This window comes from Rhinatrema bivittatum, chromosome 1 (assembly GCF_901001135.1).
Source record: "Rhinatrema bivittatum chromosome 1, aRhiBiv1.1, whole genome shotgun sequence".
Lineage (NCBI taxonomy): Eukaryota > Metazoa > Chordata > Amphibia > Gymnophiona > Rhinatrematidae > Rhinatrema > Rhinatrema bivittatum.
In genome coordinates this window covers 34435192-34453885 of record NC_042615.1, presented here as the reverse complement: position 1 = coordinate 34453885, position 18694 = coordinate 34435192, and the positions used below count along the sequence as shown (strand labels likewise).

At 44.8% G+C, this 18694-nt stretch overlaps 2 long non-coding RNA genes across 3 annotated transcripts; one reads left to right on the top strand and one right to left on the bottom strand.

The window, feature by feature from the left end:
• Positions 1 to 590: 590 nt before the first annotated feature.
• On the bottom strand, positions 591 to 14219 carry LOC115079844. Of its 2 annotated transcripts, none has more exons than XR_003853403.1 (4): positions 14098 to 14219; positions 11935 to 12126; positions 1979 to 2084; positions 591 to 821 (listed from the first exon to the last, which is right to left on the bottom strand). It is a non-coding gene; the product is annotated as an uncharacterized LOC115079844 (long non-coding RNA). The 2 variants fall into 2 exon arrangements; XR_003853402.1 differs by lacking the exon at positions 14098 to 14219 and adding an exon at positions 13839 to 13884.
• A 71-nt stretch (positions 14220 to 14290) lies between these two features.
• On the top strand, positions 14291 to 16805 carry LOC115079841. The gene is made up of 3 exons (XR_003853398.1): positions 14291 to 14481; positions 15035 to 15082; positions 16520 to 16805. It is a non-coding gene; the product is annotated as an uncharacterized LOC115079841 (long non-coding RNA).
• The last annotated feature ends 1889 nt before the right edge of the window (positions 16806 to 18694 follow it).

Below are 18694 nucleotides of genomic sequence, written 5' to 3'. Positions count from 1 at the left end.
TTTATAGTCTTCTCTCAACTCCATCTGGTTATCGTAGTGGCAGCTCTCAGTCAAGGGTCACAATCCACAGCACCCTATGGAGCCCGGGTCTCTAAGTCTAGCCACTGGATTTCATCAATGAGAGATGGCTGAGACTTTCTCCTCTCAGGGACTGTGTAATAAGCAAAAGCCTGACCTAGAAATTAGACCCAGGTCTTCTCTACGGCAATGCATGCACTAAACTCTCAGCCATTAAATCAACACGATTATTATTATTATTATTCTCTCAGAGTATGAAGTACAAGATGTAAGGATTTTGCACTGCAGAATTCTAATAACTTCCTTGCGCCTGGGGATAGCTAGAATCTGGCATCACTTCTGAAGAACGGACTTGTGTGGTCTTCAAGGATGCCACAGCACAAATCATTTTGAGTTGGTCCAATAAAAGATTGCAGGATTTTCATAGCCATGAAACGAATCCTGGAAGATGGTAAATGCATACAGAGAAATTTACAGCATGAAATAATAAACCTTGAGAGTTAGTCACCTGTAGGCTCTGATCTGGGTCACGGAAGAAATAGCAACAAATGCCTGTGTATATTTTTGGTTTTTATGGACCTCATTTACAGGGAGCTAAACATTTACATTCTTTGATCCTGGTAATGGCCAGTGAGTGCAGAGTCAGGTCCCGGAAACTGTGAGAGCAAGGCCTCTCTGCTGAATGGGCTGAGCTGCTCATTTACCATCCAGCTGTGCTCTCTCTCTCTCTTGCCTGGGGATGCTTCGCTTGTCCAAGAAAGCTTCTGTGCCAAACCAGCAAGCTTTGCAAGCCATTACAGGGTCTATTTAAAGCAAACAAATTTCAGTGCTTTACAAATGTGAGCTCTTGCTGCCTTCTAAAGCAGAAACTAAAGTCAACCTTATACTACAGTGCAGAAACCACAGAGTGGAGAAGGGAGAAGCACGGCATCCAGCTCCCTAGATTATACTTAAAAGTGGGCATTGATCAAGACAAGAGAGACGGTGAGGATGGCGTGGGAGAAGTACCTCCTTGTTATATTGGTGCAAGCTAGGGAAATGATAGCTTAATATAGAAGCCAAAATACATGAAGTTAGCATAATGAATGCCTTGCAGTAAACAACTGACTTCCTAAGTGTCTATTGTTGCATAGTCACAGTGTTCTAAAACAGAACAAATTTTCTTATACAGCAAGGACTCTATTCAAAAGTAAATGTTCCCTGTCCTGTGCCTTCAGATAAAGATTTTATTGAATAAGTCCCAAAAGTCTGGTAAGCACTAACAGGTCATCGAAAATCTGAACCTACTCGCATTATCAAAGTAAAGCAACTTGATTAGCTTAAAATCATGTTATTACTTCAGAAAGAGATTTCCACCAAGTGTATATCTTATATCAAACAAAAAACCCCTTCAGCTGGTACTTATATTTATTTAGGCTATTCTCTGCTGCCTTCCTCAAAATTTGTACTTCAATTAATTTTAAATTTAAATTTAATAGGAGTGCCGGGGATAGTTTCATATATTAATGGGCTACCCCTTCGGTGCCATTGTTGTTCTGATCATAAACACACCCTCCAGCCTCCATTCTTTTTATTCAAAATGTATTTTTCTTAAAAATCTCATGAGATGGGCTACAGAGAAACCCCTTTTTTATTTTTATTTTATATTATTTGAACTTCAATTTTATGGCCATATATTTTTCTTCGTGTGAAACACACTTCAACCATTTATTCAACCGTCGGATATATGACTACTGTACTTAGCTTTGAAATGTCTCGAACAATCCTGACTTGCACAAGTTTCGACAAATGCTGTCTTCCTCAGGGTTTATTCATCCTCATTTCATCCTTTTTCGTAACATTATTTCTTCTATGTCTCTTCGGTGCTCAAACAAACCTCCGCGTTCTACTGATCCTGACACATGCAGAATAATCCAGAATTAAACATGTATGTATTCCACTTCTGAAAATGTGAACTTACTTGGAACCACTATTTCGCTGGCGCCTCCACCAGTTCACCTAAATCCTCCAGTGCTTCACCCAGAACACCCTACCAGTTCATCCAGACCTCCAACCCTAAAAAGAAACTACAGACAAAAGACTGCAATTTCAATTGGGTGAGCCAATTTGACAGGTGTAAAAATGCATGGACAAGTTTGGTTCATGCACAAATACCGCTTACAAACAATGCCCTGAAACACCCCTAAACTGCTTCTTTGTTAATGCATGCACTTGAGGTTTATAAAATAGTATATGTGCATGTACATGCTACTTGTGAATGTACATGCTCATTTTATTAAGAACATAAGAACATAAGAAAATGCCATACTGGGTCAGACCAAGGGTCCATCAAGCCCAGCATCCTGTTTCCAACAGAGGCCAGACCAGGCCACAAGAACCTGGCAAGTACCCAAACACTAAGAAGATCCCATGCTACTGATGCAATTAATAGTAGTGGCTATTCCCTAAGTAACTTGATTAATAGCCGTTAATGGACTTCTCCTCCAAGAACTTATCCAAACCTTTTTTAAACCCAGCACACTAACTGCACTAACCACATCCTCTGGCAACAAATTCCAGAGCTTAATTGTGCGTTGAGTGAAAAAGAACTTTCTCCGATTAGTTTTAAATGTGCCACATGCTAACTTCATGGCGTGCCCCCTAATCTTTCTATTTTCCAAAAGAGTAAATAACCAATTCACATCTACCCGTTCTAGACCTCTCATGATTTTAAACATCTCTATCATATTTATCCCCCCTCAGCCATCTCTTCTCCAAGCTGAAAAGTCCTAACCTCTTTAGTCTTTCCTCATAGGGGAGCTGTTCCATTCCCCTTATCATTTTGGTAGCCCTTCTCTGTACCTTCTCCATTGCAATTATATCTTTTTTGAGATGTGGCGACCAGAATTGTACACAGTATTCAACGTGCGGTCTCACCATGGAGCGATACAGAGGCATTATGATATTTTCCGTTTTATTCATCATTCCCTGTAATAATTCCCAACATTCTGTTGCTTTTTTGACTGCTGCAGCACACTGAACCGACGATTTCAATGTGTCATCCACTATGACGCCTAGATCTCTTTCTTGGTTTGTAGCACCTAATATGTAATTATAGCATGGGTTATTTTTCCCTATATGCATCACCTTGCACTTATCCACATTAAATTTCATCTGCCATTTGGATGCCCAATTTTCCAGTCTCACAAGGTCTTCCTGCAATTTATCACAATCTGCTTGTGATTTGACTACTCTGAACAATTTTGTGTCATCTGCAAATTTGATTATCTCACTCATTGTATTTCTTTCCAGATCATTTATAAATATATTGAAAAGTAAGGGTCCCAATACAGATCCCTGAGGCACCCCACTGTCCACTCCCTTCCACTGAGAAAATTGTCCATTTAATCCTACTCTCTGTTTCCTGTCTTTTAGCCAGTTTGCAATTCACGAAAGGACATCACCACCTATCCCATGACCTTTTACTTTTCCTAGAAGCCTCTCATGAGGAACTTTGTCAAATGCCTTCTGAAAATCCTGGTTCACCTTTATCCACATGTTTATTAACTCCTTCAAAAAAGTGAAGCAGATTTGTGAGGCAAAACTTGCCTTGGGTAAAGCCATGCTGACTTTGTTCCATTAAACCATGTCTTTCTATATGTTCTGTGATTTTGATGTTTAGAACACTTTCCACTATTTTTCCTGGCACTGAAGTCAGGCTAACGGTCTGTAGTTTCCCAGATCGCCCCTGGAGCCCTTTTTAAATATGGGGGTTACATTAGCTATCTTCCAGTCTTCAAGTACAATGGATGATTTTAATGATAGGTGGAATGTGCTTTGCTTTTGGACTTGACCGTAGAAGCAATTTTTTCCCTAATGTCTGCGTATGAGTACCCTAGGCCGGCCCAGTGCTGGTTATTGTCTGAATCCAGTTCCCCTTTTCTCCACTGCTATCGCAGCAGAGAGCAATGCTGAAACGTTAGGTACATTTCTGAGCGTTGCTGTATTAGTAGATGAAACCTGCTGACGTCGTTTTAACATTCAGAGTTCAGAGTGAGTTACTCGCCTGTCCAAACCCATGTGTAACAGGAACTCACAGTTCAATTCAGGGTCTGAATTTATTTATTTATTTATTTAAGGTCTCTTTTATACCGACATCCGTTGACACATCGCATCGGTTTACAAAAAACAAAAACATTTGTCCCCACAGCCCTTCATTTTCCCTTTGGTAACCACTGACCGGCTTCTCAGGAAAACCGGAGAGAGGGTGGAATAGTAATTGTTTTAACCAAAGATATAACTTTATTAATGTAACTTACAATGGAAAAAAAAAGTTGTTTTTTTATGTCAACCATGAAAATAGTATCACATCAAGTATTCATTAAAAGAATGCAAATGATCATTTTTCTACAGTTATCTTTCGGATTTTTTTTTTTTTTTTTTTGTAATAGGAAAAACACAGCTTCCTAATTGCCCACTCCCTTTCCTTAGAGTTCAGACATTTTGTTATTTGTAACTTTCTTCCTTGCTGGGGGATCCGGTTCCTGACGTAATCTTCTTCTTCAGGAGTATTCCTTCTGCCTTCACTGCCTTTAGGAGTCCATTACTCCATCTGAAAGGATGAAACGCCCTCTGATTTCCACTGGCAGCGCAGGCCTGCTGTGGACTGAAAAGCCCCGTGCAAACTTGTAGCATAAATCTTTGCATTCTGTTAGCCTTTACTTGCAAAGAATTGCAATCAGAATTACCTTACTCATACATTAGGCAGGAGAACATCTGCAGAAATATAACATTACCTGCAAGTCAAACAGATACCAGCAGCTTTTTATAAAATTATTTAGCAGTACTCTGAAAAGGAAAGTTTCTACAGATTGAGTTCTGCTACCCCTCAGATTTCCACTGACATCTAACTCACCCTGAGATTACCTTGAAAGTGTGTGCGTGTGTGTGTGGGGGGGGGGGGGGGGGAAGCGAGAGACCGGGTGTGCACAAACTTACTCTCATACACACAGAGACACATTAACACACTCATGCTTACGTGCTCTCATTCCTCATTCTCTGACACATTCTCACATGCTCATTACACCTTTACTCCGCTCATTTTCTCACATACACACACTCTCACACACATGCTCACTAATCCTCTTACACACACACACACACTCTCACAGACTTGCTCTTTCCCCTCCCCCATGCACACATCCATTCACATACACACACACACACACACACACACACACGCCCTCCTTCACACACATACATGTCCTTTCACATATATGCATACACGCACATACACGCATACCCCCCTCACTCACTACTTCTCTCCACCCCAAACTCATCAATAGCAGCAACCTCCTCCTGGGGTTGATGTGAGGACTCCTTCTTCCAGCCAATAGAAGCAGTAGCATCTTCTTCTTCTATTGCTGCTTCTACCAGCCTCCTTCCTTCTTGCTGTCCCCACAGGCCAATCGTAAGCCTCTTCCCTGCCAGCACAGTCAGGAAAAAGGGAGGATGCATCCCATGAGTCTGCAGGTGCAGGAAGAAGAAAGGAGGCCTCCAATTGGTTACAGGGCAGGGAAAAGGAAGAAGACATTCAATTAGGCCATGTAGGCCAATCAGATGCCATCAGCAGCGGGGCACCCAGAGATTTTAGGTGCTGGCCCGGAGACCCAGCAGTTCCATTAGAATACCAGAGTTTCCGAGTCAAATCCAGAGAGTTTCCAAGTATGCCTCTGACCTGCAAGGATCTTGTTGGTAGCACAGATTTGCTACCTCTGGGGGGTCTATGCAGGACTGTGAAAACCCCACCCTTCTGCTGGCCATATACATTTATTCCATGTGTAGCTGTTCCAACTACTGAGCATGTGTATTACTTCTAAGCATGGCTATTGTAAAGCAACAGTGTCCAATGAAGCATGCCCATCTCTCTCTCTCTCTCAAGTCTTCTTAAAGAGATATTCACTGCATAAATATAATCAATGGAGTTTACACATGCTTAATGTTGTGATTCTGCTTGTCATGCAGCCTCCTAACCACCAGAGGTCCTCCAGAAGCTGTGCCTATCCTCTTTCCAGCTCTAGTCTTGGTGACCTCATGACTCAGCAGATCTCTGCCCATTTAGCCCTGCCTCAATCTACACCCTGTGCTTTGTCATTGAGTCTACTCAGCTCCTTGCTTGGCCCCTTTGTTCCTTGTGACTCTCCGCAGTCTTCTGCCTGGTGGCTTTCCAAAGCCTTCTCGCCTTGTATTCCTTGTGGCTCTCCGTAGCCTTCTGCCTTGTGGCTCCCCTAAGCTGCCTGGCTCAAGCCTTGCTCCCTGGCTCCCAGGCCTCCTGTCTTGTTCCAGTGTTCCATCCCAGACCTTGGTTCTTGCCTGAGCTCCAGACCCACCAGACATCAGCCTCCAGCCCTGCAGCCTGCATCCCAAGTCTCCTCTGGTTTCTGTCTCTAGTCCCGTCTGACATCAGCCTCCAGCCCTGCAGCAATGGTTTTGCATGGCTCAACTATGATGAGGCCTTCCCCGAGAGAATGGCTAGTAGGTCTGCCATGTTGTGGAGAAGGCACGACGTCGGCCTTTGGCTCACAAAAATGTCTGCCCAGGCCATGGACACAAAAGCCAGTTCTCATCCCTTTTGTAGTAAGCTGGCAGGCAGCAGACAAGCCGAGTGCGCAAGGCACGAGCAGCACCTGCTGGAAATTCAACTGAGGTGCTTGCTCCGCAACAGATTGCAGATTTAAACACATCTTCAGCCAATGTGCCGCTCCACACCAGGCCAACAAATGTCCTTCCACACAGCTGTAAGTGAGGGAAATGAACATGCCTCAGCCCCAACCCCAATGAGGTGGAAAGTGATGCTTCCCTGGTTGGCTCAGTATCCCAAGAGGGCCACGGCGAATACTGTACTGAGCAGTTTCCTAGAGGGTTTCCTCATTCCTCACATGGGTCAGCCACAATCCGCTAAGGTGGCCAACGCACCTTCAGCTCGCATTCTGGCTGATATAGTACAGGAAAAAAATCGGAAAGAAGGTTCAGCTGGGGTGCATAGCTGGCCCGTTCGTTGAGCCCCCCTTGGAACAGCTGGTGCTCTCCCTGCTAGCAGTCATTCCCAAGAAGGAGCCCAGATAATACAGGCTCCTACATAACCTTTCTCACCCACTCGGAGCTTCTGTGAATGACCATATTCCCTTGGAGTGCTGCTCAGTGCAATATTCATCCTTGGCTTTACTAAGATCATTGGGTGTGCATTTAGGCTGCTCCCAGTTTCCATTTGCTTGGCTTCCAATTTGATGGCAGCGTTTAGTATGACAATGGGATGCTCGATCTCCTGCGCTTATTTCGAGATATTCGGTACGTTCCTTCACTGGACAACTGAGGAGGCTTCCGGGCTAGCATCACTAGTTCACTATCTAGATGACTTCCTGTTCATAGAGGAAAAGGATTCACTGGAATGCATTAAGCTGTTCCACAAGTTTCACAATTTGTCAAGCAGATTTGATGTCCCTTTGGCAGAAGATAAGTCCCTTGGCCCGGTAACTGCCCTCACTTTTATGGGAATTGAGCTTGATTCCACGCGTATGGAATCCAAGCTGCTATGTGACAAAGAGGTAAAACTATCAGAGCTGGTGGCCGCCACCTTGCGCAACGGGAAAGTTATTCTGAGACACATGAGGTCCCTTATAGACAGCCTCACCTTCGCCGTGTGGGTTATTCCCATGGGAAGGATATTCCTGCGTCGTTTGATTCGGTCCACAGTAAGACTGATTCATGGCCATCATCACTTGCAGGTTAGCAAGCCCATCAAGGAGGACCTGAAGATTTGGTCCAAGTTCCTCAGGGACTTCAATGGTGTCTCAGCCTTGCTCCAAAGCCCGGTCAGCAGCAATGACCTTCAGTTATACTCTGATGCATCAGGAGGCATTAGTTTTGGTGTCTATTTTAAGGGTGATTGGTGTGCAGCGCACTGGTTGGACAGCTGGACCGTGTGTGGACTAACCAGGAATATCACATTTTTAGGGCTCTTTCCCATTGTTGTTGCCATGCATGTCTGGGGAGGCGCTCTTAGCCGTCAATGAGTAGTGCTCTGGTGTGACAACGAGGCAGTAGTTCAATCAATTAACAACCAGACTTCTAAGTGCTTCCTGGTGCCAGAGTTGTTAGGGGAATTTATTTTATTCTGCCTTTACTCAAACACTGTTGCACGGGCGAAGCATGTTCCTGGATCGTGCAATGAGATAGCTGACTCTTTCACGTTGCGAGTGGTCCGTGTTCAGGAAGCTAACGTCGCAAGCCGAACCGAACAGCATGGAGGTCCTGGAACAGCTTTGGTCTTTCGAAATCGCACACGAGATGCTGTGAAGATCTTGCCCTAGTTACATGGAATTCTTACATCTGCAACTACAGCAAAGTTAAGGCATTTCTTATTGCGAGCCGCAAGTCCAGCAACCGGGTTCCAGAACACCCCTTGATTAGATATATTGTTCATGCCAAGTGGCAGGGACTGTCCAGGAACATGGCTCATTCGCACCTAATGGTCCTAGATTTCTTCTCAAAGCTCGAAAAAGGTTGCACTGAGCACCATTTCGTGATGAAAAGAGTAATTCTAGGCTGGGCCAGGGAATCTCTGCCGCGGCACAACACTCAGAGACCATTAACCCATGACCTGCTGCTACAACTGTGGCAACTGTGACAACTGCAGTAGCTTCTGACGAGTTTGAGACTGTGCTTTTCCAGGTCACCTTCATACTGGCATTTTTCAGTGCTCTGCAAGTCAGCGAGTTTATGGCACCATCGCGGAAGGCATCTCAGCTGCAGGGCTTGCTGAGGGAGGACATCAGCATCACAGGCTTTATCTAAAGTTGAGGCAGTCTAAGACTGACCAGAGTGCCCGTGGCCAAGTCATCAAACTGGCAGCGGTCAGGGATCTGGAGACTTGTCCAGTAGCGGCCGTAACCTGATACCTAGCCATACGCCCAAAAGGGAACGATTTATTTTTGCTACACTGTGATAAATCCCCTTTAACGTGCTCAGTTTTCGGTGGTATTCAAGAAAGCCCTAGCTGAGGTGGGACTCCAGAGCGAATGTTTTGGCACTCACTCATTCTGCAGTGAGCTGCTTCCAGTGCCACCACTGCCGGGATTCCGCAGGCAGCGATTCAGTGACTGGGTCGATGGATGTTGGGAGCTTACGCATCTTACGTTAGGCACGAGGAGAATTCCCCTGCACTTGCACCCAGCTGGGCGCATGCCATGACCTAGTTTTCTATTTCACTTGCAGTTGTCATCCGGTGTCACTCTGCATGGATCATCAGCCACTCATTCATCATGCATGCATGGAGAAGAGCCATCAAAGGGAAGTTTGGTTATGATCTTAGGCTCTCGCAGAAAGGTTGAACAATCGATTGGCTGGATCATGGAGGCATGTGATGGCATCAGCTATGGCCCATGTTGCAGTCAAGAAAAGTGAGCACAGCACCTCCTGACCTAATCATCATTCACCATGGAGGCATGTGATGGCATCAGCTATGGCCCATGTTGCAGTCAAGAAAAGTGAGCACAGCACCTCCTGACCTAATCATCATTCACCTTGGTGGCATTGACTTAGGCAAAGGCGTCGGCATAGCTCTAATGAACGATATCAGGAAAGACTTTAGCTGACTGACTTCATCATGGCCGAAGGCAAACATCTGCTGCGAGATCATACCTCATCATAGCTTGATGTGCACGGGGTGTTGGGGTAGATACTATGTTAAGTACAACCGGCAGGTAGCCAAAGCCATAAAACTCCAGGGTGGTTATCACTTGCGAGCTGAATGGGTGGATGTGCACTGCACAGAGCTGTATGCTCCAGACAAGCTACACTTGTCGAACTTGGAAAATGATCTGTTCTTGCAAGCGATGCAGAGGCTTTTCACCCAGATGTAGTGGCCATTAGAGATGTGAATCGTGTCCTCGATCGTCTTAACGATCGATTTCGGCTGGGAGGGGGAGGGAATCGTATTGTTGCCGTTTGGGTGTGTAAACTATCGTGAAAATCATTAAAATCGTGAGCCGGCACACTAAAACCCCCTAAAACCCACCCCCGACCCTTTAAATAAAATGATTCGACGCAGGTCATTCCGGACCCCCGCTGGACTTTTGGCAAGTCTTGTGGGGGTCAGGAGGCCCCCCCAAGCTGGCCAAAAGTTCCTGGGAGTCCAGCGGGGTTCCGGGAGCGATTTCTTGCCGCAAATCGTTTTCCGTACGGAAAATGGCGCCGGCAGGAGATCGACTGCAGGAGGTCGTTCAGCGGCGGTCCGGAAGCCCCGCTGAACGACCTTCTGCAGTCGATCTCCTGCCGGCGCCATTTTCCGTACGGAAAACGATTCGCGGCAAGAAATCGCTCCCGGAACCCCGCTGGACTCCCAGGAACTTTTGGCCAGCTTGGGGGGCCTCCTGACCCCCACAAGACTTGCCAAAAGTCCAGCGGGGGTCCAGAACGACCTCCTGCGTCGAATCGTTTTGGTCTATGGCCGCCGCTATTTTGCGGCGGCCATTTTGCAAAATGGCGCCGGCTGAAGACAACAGGATTCAATTGAGGGGGCCGTTCCGGACCGCCGCCGTTCTGGACCACCGCTGGATCCCCAGGTAATTTAAAGCATTTGGGGGGGGGTTCGGGAGGGTGGGGGATTTAATTTAAAGGGTCGGGGGTGGGTTTTAGGGGGTTTTAGTGTGCCGGTTTTCCTGCCCTCCCCCTTCCCCCGATTTACGATTTTTTAACGATAAATCCGGGGAATTGGTATTGTATCGTGGCCCTAACGATTTTTGACGATTTAAAATATATCGGACGATATTTTAAATCGTCAAAAAACGATTCACATCCCTAGTGGCCATAGCCATTGTTGGGGAGGCCCGTTGCACGCAGGCGGGAAGACGTTTCCGTGCTCTCGCATGCCGGGCCCCTGTGGCGGCAGTGACAAGTCCAGGAGTGCCTTTGTAAATGCAGAAGCATTAGAAGGAAACTGAGAGGTGCCAATATGTACGTGAGAGGACTATGGGCCCTCACCCACTTGCACGATTGATCAATGATGGGCCCGCACTCGGGGCTTCAACGGATCGAGGCTGTTACGTGGGGAGAGGCTTTGGCAAGGCTTGCTTTGTGGCAGCTGGTCTGGGATGCCCTCCTGCGGAGGGGATATGACAGTAGGCTTGCTTTGTGGCGGTCCAAGTCGGGATCCCATCCAGTTCTTGGCAGTCATGAATCCTTTTCTGGGGGCTCGCTTGGTGTGAGACCCGTGGTTCCACTTGGGTGGATGTTAGAGTACCGGCACCTGCCCGGCCATGATTTTGTAACATTATTGAACGGACTCAGTGCTTATTTAGACTCCCATTTTAGGGATTCTAATAAACGGCTCGGGCCTTTGCATTCAAGTTGTGTTTTGTGTTGTCCTTGTGTGTAAGTGGGAGAGCCCAGCGGGGCTGGGGTGGAGGCGGATAGGAGCCCACGGGTGTCCGGACTGCCCAGCTATAATTGGGCTGCTATCGTATTATTCTACTATATTCCCTTTGCACAGAAACATAATCATACACTAATTCCAAATCAGTCTTTATTTAAACATCTTCTATTGAAAACTTTGAAATCAAACCCACTATCCCTTCCCCCGTCACCCCAAGATATAGTGAATGAATTACTTTCTCTTCAAGGAAAATGGCATCACTGGGAATTATTGTGGTTATACTGAGACATCTCTGAGTCGAAACTACAAGGCAGACGTGGCACCATGTGGTTGCCATGCAATGCATATCACTTTACCGGGCAGCCTGGCTTCACGTACAGACCCAGCACTGTTTTGTGTCGCTTTGATCTATAACATTAAACAGCGCTTCAGTCTGTGGATAATCTTCATCCTGTGCACAGAAGACCTCTGAGGAAGGGCTCTTTGTGGTGCCCTGGAATACTCACGTGACACAATAGCTTTTTTTGTTTTGTTTTTTTTTATGGTCCTGTAGAAGGTATCGCAGCCTGCAAGGATTTCAGGTTTCTGCAGAACTCCAGGACCAGTACTAGAAGTACATTACAGCAAGAGAGAAAGTCCCGGATGAGGCTGAAAGTCACTGCAACCTCGGAGTTAGGGGTGTGTGGAGAAGGAGGGCTCTACAAACAGAGGAAAATCAATGTAAATGAAGGTAAATCAAGGCCCATGGTGCCAGAAGAGGTGGGTTCTGATTGAGCTAGAAGCCCAAAGCAGCAGAAAGAAATTCCTGCACCAAAAACCCAAATAACAAATCACTAACATAAAAGGAAGGTTAGAAAAGGTTATCTTGAAAACATTTGTCTTGCTTTCTTCAAAATCTGAGGCAGTAGCAATATGTTGGCCTGGAAAGAACCTAAGAATATTTCTATAGCTAGATATGTTGAATTTTTCACTCCTGCACACTATCTGGCCGATACAATACCCTGTGCTGTGCCCAGCGCACGGCTTAACATGCAATTGGATGTGCATTTTGGACGCTTGTACATAACCCCCCAGTGCAATACAGGTATTAGCACATCCAATCGAGCGAGTAGCTAACAGCACTCATCACATGTAAATTCCATGGAGATGAGGCTATTAGCCAATCCCCGGGATTCCAAAAATTTCCCATGCGGCCAATGTGCTCATTGCAACGCGGCAAATTTTACGCCAGCCCAGGGTTTGCCGCGCTCAAGGGCTCACTGGGAAAAGAAAAATTCCTGCTTTCAGTGATTCCTGCACTTAGTATCGTTGCGATACTTAAGTAGGAGGAACCAGAGAAAGCAGATTGAAGTAAATAAAAGTCTTGAACAAAAAAACATTCTGGGTGCCCATTACAGACGCACAAGAGAGATGGTCAAGGCCGTCTATCTTGTGCCAGTGGCGGGGGGAAGATACTCATATCGAGCGTCTGTTTTCAAAGCCCGCACCGACAGCCACCTCTCCTGTGTGCCCGTTGCCGAGAAGGCGCCAGGGGACGCACAATTTTCCCTAGCACCTCCTTTTTATCTTGAGCCCCTCATTTAAATAATGCATCGCGTGCCCAGGAGAGGTGGCTGGGCGCCGGTTACACGAGCCGATATTGCATCGGCCTTTATAATGGAGTGACACTTTTCTTATGCTTAAGGGGTCATATGGATGTTTGGCATTGAAGACTTGGTGTATCCTATGCTGTGACAGCAACTCGGTGACAAAAGGGCACAGTGACACAAAGGAGCATAATGGGGGTACAGCAGCAAGCTTGAGGTCACAAAGCCACAGGCAATAAGGCCTATGTGCTATCATCAGAAAAAAAAATTCACAATCGGGGAGTTACTTGCAAAAAACACCTGGAAACCCCTCCATTTTGAGGCTTCTCCATGTTTTTGCATGCAAAGCCCCATTTGTGAATTTCCCACCGGTTTCTGGCATTGCGAGTAGTAAAACTGCGCACAGTTTGCTGCGTGCAACGTTTTATTCAGATTTAAAATGAAAGAGCTGCTGCAAGATAAGACCAGGTAAAATGGCTAATTCAGTTTGAATTCAGCAAAATCCAACATGCAAAAATATATCTTCCCGGGCCAAGTTTTGCAAAAATGAGAATTATACCTTAACGAGCTGTAGTACTCTTTTTTTTTTTTTTTTCCGGTGATCATGGTTTGCTACTCAGCTTATTTGCATGGGTAAGAAACTCTTTCTCACGATAATGGTCAAAACCCACCGGGGAAATCTTGCAGGTTAGCACATCGGCCTCTAAAAGTTTGTAAAAAAAAAAAAAAGCACCTTAAATAATAGTCAAAACCAATACAATTTCAATCTTTTACTGTAGGGTGCCCTGTTTTGCTGAATCAAAAGGTCTCCCCCCCCCACAAACCTGTTCATTGTTGCTGAAAGCACACTGAACCAATCTGGCAGCAAAGTCTGCAGGCAGAGCACAAGAAAACCACTGGAGTCACTTAAGCATTACCACGGGGGGGGGGGGGAGGGATCACCATGGTGTTAGTCCCCCATCTATGGTAGGCTGCGGAAAGAAGCACACTTAGGTTCAAATTTATCAACCCTTGTCTTTAAAGTTTTCATTAAAGCTTCTTGCCTATGTCCCTCCTCTAAGCCAGACAGAAAAAAAAACAAACCCCTCAGTTGATAATGCAATGCTGAGGCTCCCTGAACAGAGTAATTCATGTTGCTTTGAAGATTGATTGGGTTCCAGCAGACATTTTTTTTTTTTTCTTTTCCCTGAACAGCTGGGAGGTGCAGGCATTGGCTGTAATCCAGCGAGACATCCACATCTCCCCTCTGTCCTTTTAATTAATGAATCATTACCCGCCCATTCCCAGTGTGGTCGGAGGTGTTAAATGACTCTTGGCCACACAGAGGGAGAGCATCACTTCACCCCGGGCCTTGTGTTATATGATCGGTTAAGCAAGCAGAAGGACATTCTTAGCAGCCAAGCGCCATTATTTCGAGCGTCAGATGAAGAGGATTCAGTTGCCCTCGCACCTTTCTTTCCTAACAATGTAAGGGGCAGAGAAGTTCAACAAAAGACGTTTTCCGCAGGGCAACCCTGGCAGAGGTTCCAGATGTTTCATGTAGACAGAGCAACAAAGGAGAACCATCTTTTTGCAGATAATAGCAGGGAAATAATAACACCGTGTGCTCTGAGAACAGTAATCCGCTGTGACCACAAAAGACATTTTGCGCTGGAAGGTTGTTATGAGGGACAGATTTCTGGGCTACTTGCATGTTGGCTTGCTTTTAGTTAAGGCTGGGCAAAAAAAAAATACATTCTGTGAGAGGGACCCAAAATGTCACTCAGTCTCCAGGTTGTTAACGGTCAGGTGGGTTTTCTTGATCATGAGGACAGATTGAAAAAGAAAAAGACTCCAAGAAAACCATATGCAGAATTTTCTCAAACGTCTCAGATGATGAATTCCCAGATCGCTTGTATTAGCCCGCATTGCAATCAAGAAACAACACACACACACACACACTCATAAGCTCCCCCACCCAGAGAAAATGGGCAAATTATTCTCAAGGATTTCAGTAATTTTTATGTCTCTTTTTTTCCAGTGACTTACAGATGTAGCGTCGTGCACACAGAAAGAACCAAGAGTGTGGGTAAGATATAAGCACTGTCCAAAGCAAAAATTCTTAAGCGCACAGTCATTTGATGCTGTTTATTGAAAGCTGCACGTAACAACACACATCATAAGAAGTAGGTCCCCCGACATGGTCCTTGTTTCACCGGAGGGCTACGTCGGAAGGGACATTACGAGGAAAGCATAATTTACACTGTAATGCAAAAGAGGCTAAAAGGACAGAGAAGGCTGGTGCAACCAAAACATCAACTGTTAGAGATTGCCGACCCACGGGCCGATACAGTTAAAAACGCAGGAGAGCGGGCGAATGCCCACTCTCCCAGCGTGCGCACAGGCCACTCTCCTGTGCGCGCGATTCAGTATTTTAATTTATTTTAATTAGGGCCGGCGGTAAAAAGAGGCGCTAGGGACACTAGCGCCTCTTTTTTGACGGGAGCGGCAGCTGTCAGCGGGTTTGACAGCCGACACTCAATTTTGCCGGCGTCGGTTTTCGAGCCCGCTGACAGCCACGGGTTCGGAAACCGGACGCCGGCAAAATTGAGCACCCGGTTTTCGACCTGCAAGCCGCGGGCCTATTTCAAATTTTTTTTTTCTATTTCTTTTTACTTTTTTTAACTTTCAGGACCTCCGACTTAATATCGCCATGGTATTAAGTCGGACGGTGCACAGAAAAGCAGTTTTACTGCTTTTCTGTGCACTTTCCCGGTGCCCGGAGAAATTAGCGCCTACCTTTGGGTAGGCGCTAATTTCTGAAAGTAAAATGTGCGGCTTGAATAAGGGGTAAAGTTAGCGCATCCAAAACACGCGTCCAATTGTGGGGTAACAGTGCGCTCCGCCGGAGTGCACTGTACTGTATCGGCCCGCCAAAGAGGGAATGGCACACTAAATTTAACAGATAATGCGCAACGCAGAAAGGTATGTGTTTTCCTGGTTCTGCCTTTAGCTTTGTGATTTTCATCTGCACATACTCTCGATATTGAGTGGCTATTATTCACCGTTTTTCAGACCTAGTTTGCTGTACGGGCTTCGTTTTGCCTTCCTATTCACTGCTTTCATTCATTTTCATAAATTATATTTTTTAGTAGTATTGTTTTCATTTGTTCCCTATACACTCGCAACCTAATTCCCATTCATAGTTTGGGTTGCATTTCCATTGTGATTGGACGACTCTTCCTGGATTTCAGTTGGTCACATACGAGGCTGCCCATTTTTAAAACACTTTAGCAGCAGTTACTTCTTTCTGGACATGAGAAGAAGAGAAGAAACAAGTAATTCAGTGAAGCTCAGAGTTTACATTTCGCCTTGGTTGTTCCATTAGTAAGATTATTGATTACATTCTTATATATGATTCTTCCCGAACCACTGCACAGCCAGATTATAATGAAGTCAATATGCAGCTATTATTAACTGTATCCCTACTGTGCTGTTCGTTTAAATAAAGCTTGGTTTCTTGTAGGTTATGACATCAGACGTCTGACACTTGGCTTTCGGAGATTGTGTTACCTTTTAAATGGAGCGTTGGGATCTGGTTGGTTCCTGGCTGCTGTCTACACTCATCTGAAGATCAGACGATCCGTTTAGAGCACCTGGACTTCCTAGAAGACTACTATGCTGTCTGATAAGTCCCCCTGATGCAGGGAATCTGAAACATCAGCTGATATTGGGGTTTCATTTTTTCTGCAGTTACGTTGGTTTTTCTGAATGCTAAGCTTGTTTGTACATGCATATAAAAAAATGAACTTTATTTGCTAACTCTTTTCTGACGCATTGCTAACACATTTCTGCCTATTTTTAGTGTTTCTCGGTTGGATGATTGAGAGGTCCAGGCTACTACCTATAAGGTGGTCTTACACTTGTTTCCTGGCTTGCTGACACCCTTATTTGCAAACTGTTGAATATATAAGGGCACTTATGTCATATCCCATTGTTTTGTTTTTGTTTTTTTTAATTCTTTATTTATCATTTTTCAAATACAATTATCTTACATTGTATTGAGGAAATACATAGGTCAGAGATCAACAATCATTTTCTACACAAATTTTACTAAACATTCCTTTATAGAACTCCACCTATTCAGTGTCATTACAAATGGAGAGGTACTAGCATCTCTAGCTGCAATAAACGGGAGACTCAAAAACTAAATAAGTTAATCCAAACATGAGTGGCAAAACCTATCCCTATTTTAATTTTTTACCCCATTTGGTCTATCGGGGAAGATGTTGGATATCCCATTGTTAAACCTGTCTGATCTGATTGTCTTTTGGTTTGATATTAGCAACATAATTACATACACACTCAACAGATAAATAATGCAGAATCAAAAGTTGCAAGATCTCAGCGAGAAGAGGACATTTTGCTGACTGATGATCAGTTTCTTAGACAACACACTATGTTATCAGAATGCATTACTACTTTTTTATGGACCAATTTCTTTACCCAAATCATAAAAGCAACTAAAACCGGAACAAGCTCCAGAAATGACCACCCCGGGCCCTTGCAATGCCAACTTTTAGGTCGATGTAATACCGTGCGCTCAGGCTAACGCACAGGTTAACCCGTGGATGGATGCGCCTTTTGGCGCACATCCATAACCCATTATGCAATAAGGGGATCAGCGCGTCCAAAATGCATGTCCAAACAAGCGCGAAGCTAATAGCTCTCATCACATGTAAATGCCATGTTGATGAGGCTATTGGCTAGTACCCCCTTATGTAAAAAATAAATGTGCGCCAGAAGCGCACATTTTTACCCCAGAGCTGTCGTTAAGTCTTGAGGACCCCCAAAAGTAAACAGAAAAGCAGCAATATTAAGTCAGAGAAACTGAAAAGAGAAGTAATGTAAAAAAAAAAAAAATTAAAAAAAGTCTTGCTCAGTTAACAAGTGTCCATTTTCCTAATCCATGGCTGTGGCACAGGTTAGGAAAACAGACACTCGTAAAATTGAGCATCCGATTTCCTAACCCTCGCACAGCCATTTCTCCTGGGCATTCGATGCCATGGATGCATCAGGGACATACAACTTATTCCTAGCTCGTCCTTTTTAGCATGGTGGCTTATTTGCCTATTTCATGGAGCACCCAGGAGAGGTGATTGTGCATGCATTTAAAAAAAAAAAAGTGCATCCAGTTTAAGACATTTTTAGCGCTTCGGTGTTGCATTGGCCTGTTTATGGCCAAAGTTCAGCTGATCTCCTTCAAATAAATACCAATCCCCCTCCCCCACACACCTGAAGCATCAGTAAATAATTCCAAATCCCAGCTGGAAACTTCTGAGGTCTGTCAAATCCTGACACCATTGAAATTTTGGAAAAACTTTGACTCGCCAAGGCACTCTAATAAAATGATGTTTCCTAAAAATCTCTTTCGTCATGTCTGCAAACCATCTTATAAAAACCCTCCCTATTAGGGATCACTATAGAAGTAAAATGAAATCTTTCTATCAAGGACTGAATCTGATGCACAGTTAATTTATAAACAGAACAAGTCATATCAGTTGCTTGAACTAAATTCTGAACTTTATCAGCAAAGGCTACACCATATGCCCTGAATCTAATTCAGTCCCTAAAACTTTGAGCACTCTGCAAGGGTCAGCTGATTTATCAATTCAAATTCCTTAGCTAGTGCTTCAAATGT